The sequence below is a fragment of the Cryptomeria japonica genome, chromosome 4 (genome assembly GCF_030272615.1).
Source record: "Cryptomeria japonica chromosome 4, Sugi_1.0, whole genome shotgun sequence".
In the NCBI taxonomy this organism is placed as follows: Eukaryota; Viridiplantae; Streptophyta; class Pinopsida; order Cupressales; family Cupressaceae; genus Cryptomeria; species Cryptomeria japonica.
This window is the reverse complement of record NC_081408.1, coordinates 91,088,108-91,094,107: the sequence shown is the minus strand read 5'-3', so window position 1 is coordinate 91,094,107 and position 6,000 is coordinate 91,088,108.

Sequence of the window (6,000 nt, the reverse complement as noted above, 5' to 3'; positions counted from 1 at the left end):
CTAGTGCACCTATTCTTATTGTGCTAGACCCCATGACCAATTTCATGCTATGAACGGATGCTTCCTTGGATGGATTAGGAGTAGTCCTTATGCAGAAGGGTAGAGTTATAGCATACGAGTCTAGGAAACTTAAGACTCACAATCTTAACTACCCTACGCACGACCTAGAGCTTGCAATAGTAGTACATGCACTTGTGAGGTGGAGACACTTCCTTTTAGGTCATCACTTCAAGCTTCATTCAGACCATCAGAGTTTGCAATACATCTTCACCCAACCTAATCTTAATGCCCGTTAGAGGAGATGGATGTAGTTCCTTTGCAAGTATGATTTTGATGTCCATTACATCAAGGGGAAGGAGAACGTAGTTGTAGATGCCTTGAGTAGGAGATGACATGAGGTATACTCCATATCTATGAGAACAGATTTGAGAGACCGTATATTGCAGTAGTTGTTAGAGGATGGATGGTATATAGAGGTTTGTCAGAGGATTCGACCTCAGAAGACCCTAGAGGGGAAGTACATGGATTACTCTTTAGAGTCTGATGGACTATTACGCCATAGAGGGCACATCTATGTACCTTCTCCTAGGGGATTGCAATATTTCATTATCATGGAGGCTCGCAAAGCTCCTTATATAGCACATCCCATGGTTAAGAAGATGCATGCAAATTTGAGGTAGTTATATCATTGGCCAAGTATGCGGCAGCTTATCGCTGAGTTAGTAGCCCGATGCCTTGAGTGTTAGAGAGTCAAGGCAGAGCACGACCATCTAGGTGGGTTGCTCTAGTGTCATGCTATACCAGAGTGGAAGTGGGATACTATATCCATGGATTTCATCATTGGTCTTCCCATGTCATCTTGTCGCCATGATGCTATCTTGGTGACAGTTGACAAGTTGACCAAAGTGGCCTACTTCTCACCAGTTCGAACTACCTTCACAACTCTAGCAGTGGCACAGGTGTTCTTGTGAGACATTGTCAAGCTTTATGGTATTCCAGGCAAGATTATTTCTGATAGGGATTCCCTCTTCACTTCTTCCTTTTGGAAGGCATTATAGGCGGCAATGGGCACCAAGCTCAATTTCAGCACAGCCTATCATCTGGAAATAGATGGACAGACAAAGCAGGTTAACTAGGTGTTAGAGGATATGCTCCACATGTACGTCATGGATCATCAGACCAGATGGGAGGAGTATTTTCATTTAGTGGAGTTTGCCTATAATAATGGGCATCACACTTCTTTGGGGATGCCACCTTTTCAAGCTTTGTACGACAGACCTTGTAGGACACCTTTGAGTTGGGACCGTATTTAGGATAGAGTGGCCATAGGCTCTGAGATGGTTTGTGATATGGAGCAGTAGGTAATTTTGATTAGACAACGCCTTAGAGAGGCACATGATAAGCAAAAGAAATATGTAGATGCAAAGAGGATAGACCATAATTACATGGTTGGGGACAGAGTTTTTTTTTGAGTGCAACCTCATAAGAGTCCAATCCATTATGGAAAGGGTTCTAAGCTCACACCTCACTTTGTTAAACCTTTTCAGATCCTTGAGAGGATAGGACCAATTGCTTATCACTTAGCTTTGCCACCTAGCCTATCATGCATCCACGATGGGTTTCTTGTATTAGTTCTGAGAAAGTATATCTATGATGAGTCTCATATTTTAGATTGGGATGCCTTGTAGGTGGAGTCGGACAGGCAGCTAGCTTTAGAGCCCATTCATATTTTGGCTCATCAGACATTGGCCCTTCGAGGTAGAGAGCTAGACTAGGTTAGGGTCCAGTGGGATTTCTATGATGAGGTTACAACTTCATGGGAGGATGCAGTACGTATAACATCAAAGTACCCTCATCTTTTTGATGAACTCTAGGAGGACGTTCATGCCTAAAGGGGGAGGGTGTGAGGCCCTACCATGACCCATCCTAGCTTTTCAATGATTTTCATGTTGGAACTATTATCAATGCTTTATTTTTATATATTATAGATATAGAACTTTATATGGTCCCACGAATTTGATAACATTGATATATATTGATGCTTCATTTCTATGCCTTGTGGATGTAGAATTTTATATGATCCTAGAATAGGGTAACATTGAGACAATGTATGTCATTATTTGATTTGTAGGACTTTATTATGATGCTAGAAATATGTCTACATATATTATGAATGGATTAAATTATGAGGGTTATGATGAATTGCTTATGTGAATTGCTTCGATATGTGGCAAATTGTATTGTATAATGTCAATTCTATGTAGAGTGATTGAATTGTATTCTTGATTACGTGTTTAATATTATATGAGGATATTGGAAAGTACTGATATTTAAATTGAGAATGCACAGGAAATTATCCATGTGACCATATAAATATTATGGAGAATCAAGCCTAGGCCTATGTATGCTCATGAAACTAGGGGTTGTCTATTTGGAGAGACAACACCACGTATGTATTGTATTTTATTCCTAAATGTAAAATGTTTGCATGAGTGTAAATTGTATTTATTAAATTGTTTAAATCATTCAAGGGATAATTGCCATGTGTATTTGTGATGTGGAATTATTTTGTAGTGTCACTTGACACCTATGTTGTATGTTGTGTTGGCAATTGTCATGTCACCTTTTTGGAGAGTTTTATTTTTGTTTAATTGTTATATTTCCTAATTATCCTTGAAGGTACCAAGAAACCTAGGATAGTGAGTCACAAGGAGGGTCAACTCAGAGTTGACCCGTAGGTTAACTTAAGGTGGACTTTCTAAGGGTTAAATCAACTGCTAGAGTCAGTTTTAGAGCATTTTTATTAGGGCTCATGGGGTACCTATGGGTGAAGGCAAAATTTGGCAATGTGTCCTTCCCCTAGGGCTTGTTTAACCACCCAAAAAAGTGGTTTTCCCAAGATGGACGAATTTCATCTATAGCAGTGCCATCCTTGGTTAGAGAACCTTCTTGGTTTGTAACATTCCTCTTCCTCATTTCATTCCTCTTCTTTAGGTGCCTTGGTGAGGGAGTGTGTAAGACCTAGGGAAGACCAACCAATGGGAGTCCCTCACTCTATCCAACAGGTTGGAAGGAGTGAGAGAAGCCTTCTTAGGCTATAGATTGAAGCTTAGTGAGCTAATGACCCACTCTCCATTTTTGGAGATTTTGGACAATTTTTGAAGGAAAAACCAATTTGAGAATAGGAAAATTTGGCTTAGTGTTGCAGAAAAGTTTTGTGGATTGGGTTGCTCATCTCCAAGCTTTCCTTAGAATACCCTTGGCAGATTCAAGGTAGGTGCATTTTCTTGCTTACATGTTAAAATCTATTGGTAGAATGCTTGAATGAAAATATTCTATTTTTTATTTGTATTGTAGTTGTGAAAGCTTTATGTGATTCTTTTCCCATATCTGTTTATGCATTTTGTTGTGTTTTGGTAGTATCCAAGACCATCTTACCCTTGGGAGGGCAGAATGGTATTGGGGGTGGAAGGAGTTTGACATCCTTAGAGTGAGAGGCTCTCATCATGAGAGTGATCTAAAGGGTTTGTCCATGTGACCCTTTCTGCATATTTTTGTTTATGCATTCGGGGGTCATAAGGGGAGAAAATATGGCAGGTATGCCTTTGGGGGGTCATAAGGATATGGGGGTTAAGATGAGTTTCATTGTGTTTTCTTGGATTCCATGAGTTGGTTGTGAGTTACTATCTAGCAGATCTCCTCTAGGGTACTTGGTCCACTTCCACCCTAGTAAAACATCACATTATGTGATGAAGTTTCAGCCTGGGAAGGGAATGCGTTTGTTGTGTTATGTTTTTCTCCTTTGCTTGTTTGTGTTTGCTTGAGTGTAACCCATCTAGGACTTTGTTCTCCAAGCTTGTGGTTGGCTTCTAGTAAGCCTAGGCTGGGAGGTGAGCACCCTATGGTCACATCCTTATGATTATATGCAGGTTGCTTGGAAAGAGGAAATAAAGCTAGGAGTTACAGATTCTACATAGTTGCATATTTTACTTAGTTGCAGAAGGAAAGAAATTAAAATGTAATTATTATAATTATTTTGAAGGAATGGAGTGTGTTATTTAGTTAAGTCCTCATCTATTAGGGATGAGAGACTAATTGGGTATTTTTTTTCCATTTGTAAAAGTTGACCACTTGAGTCACATATTTTTATCAAAAAAGCATTTTATTTAAATTTTGTAATATATAATGCTGCTGTTAATTTTATTTAATTTTGTCTTAAAATAAAATCTGTTGTTATTTATCTCTGCAATTTTTGTAAAGAAATGAAAGATGCAGAGAAGAAATGCAGTGTGTATTTATGTATTTTCCTACAATATTTACATGTTGATTGCTTACTATTATTTTATTTTACTTAGAACAAAAAAAAGGAAACCAGAAAGCTTTTAGAACCATGTAAATCTACTTTCCTATTAGATATCTAACTGAAGTTAAAAATGCTCTTATAGTCCTAATTTATTTCTTTCATTTTTACTTCTGTTATACATAGCAGAAAATTAGCCTATAAACAAAAGAAATAAAAAAAAAACCTATTAATTAAATCCTTAGAGAAAAGAAAATATAAATATAAAATTTACATCTATCTATGAACAGCTTGAACATTCTTTTTCCTTATCTACATGCTAATGTATAAATAATTTAAAATAAATAAATATAAAGACCCTAACCCTATGAGTTTGGATATGCGTATGTATATTTATATATATATATATATATATATATATATATATATATATATATATATATATATATATATATATATATATATATATATATATATATATATATTTGTATATATATATGTATATATATTATATATATATATAATGTATATATTTATTTGTTCACATTTTAAACTCTGCAAATAAAAAAAATAAAATAAAAAAATAAATTAGGGGGTATCAGGTCAAACCACTGTGTGTTAACACAGTGGACGGCTCGCGGGTCGAGCAACTATGTTTGCACACAGTGGACAGCGTGGAAGGTGCCACCACTGTGTGTAAACACAGTGGATGGCCCGTGGCCGCCACTGTGCTTACACACAGTGGATGACACCGGCCGCCACTGCGGGTGCACACATTGGACGACACTAACCGCCACTATGGGTGCACATAATGGACGACACCGACCGCCACTGTGGGTGTACATAGTGGATGGCACCGCCTGTCACTGCATGTAAACACAATGGCAACTGGGGGGAGCCTGCACTGTGAAGCCCAACCGTCCTTCATCCTCCGCCCTTCCTTTCGGCCTCCACCTTTCCATTCGACCACCGCCTTGCCCTAGTTTGGCCCTGCATAACACACACACGCACACACAACACACAAAAAAGATAAACCCTAACCCAGTTTGGGTTAGGGTAAAGGAAATACATTAATTTTAGGATTTGTTTTTGGGTAAAATATGCAACCCTAATCCAAATCCGGATTAGGGTTTGCATACAAATAAAAGACAAAAGAATATTAGGGCTAGCTAATAATATAAAAATAAAAGAAAGGGATTATTAAGTGGATTTAAATAAAATATAAGAAAATTACTCAACCCTAGTTAGGGTTTGAGATTTAAAATAAATAAATAAATTAAAATAAGAAGAGGGGGAAATACTTTCCAAATTTTGAAAATGATTCCCCCCATATAATTCTAGCCATATGTGTTAATAATTTAAAACTCCTTATCCAAGTTGGGAGAAGATTAATTTTAATATAGTTATTTTATATAATTTAAAATGGAGAATTAATGTTATATGGATGTATTAATCGCATATTTGATTTAATTTATTCAACTAGGGAGACTATATAGTTATTTGATATATTCGATTAAATATGGACGTTAAGTTATATTTTAAATTGAGAAAAATTTACAATTGAAAATTATTAATTATTTTTACAAATTTTTAGCCTATGAGGCCAATGTTGGTCAAATTATTTATATCGTCAAATTTGAAGGTTTAGGGGAAATTAAATTTGGCTATAGCATAAAATTGGATTTATTTGACAAATGACA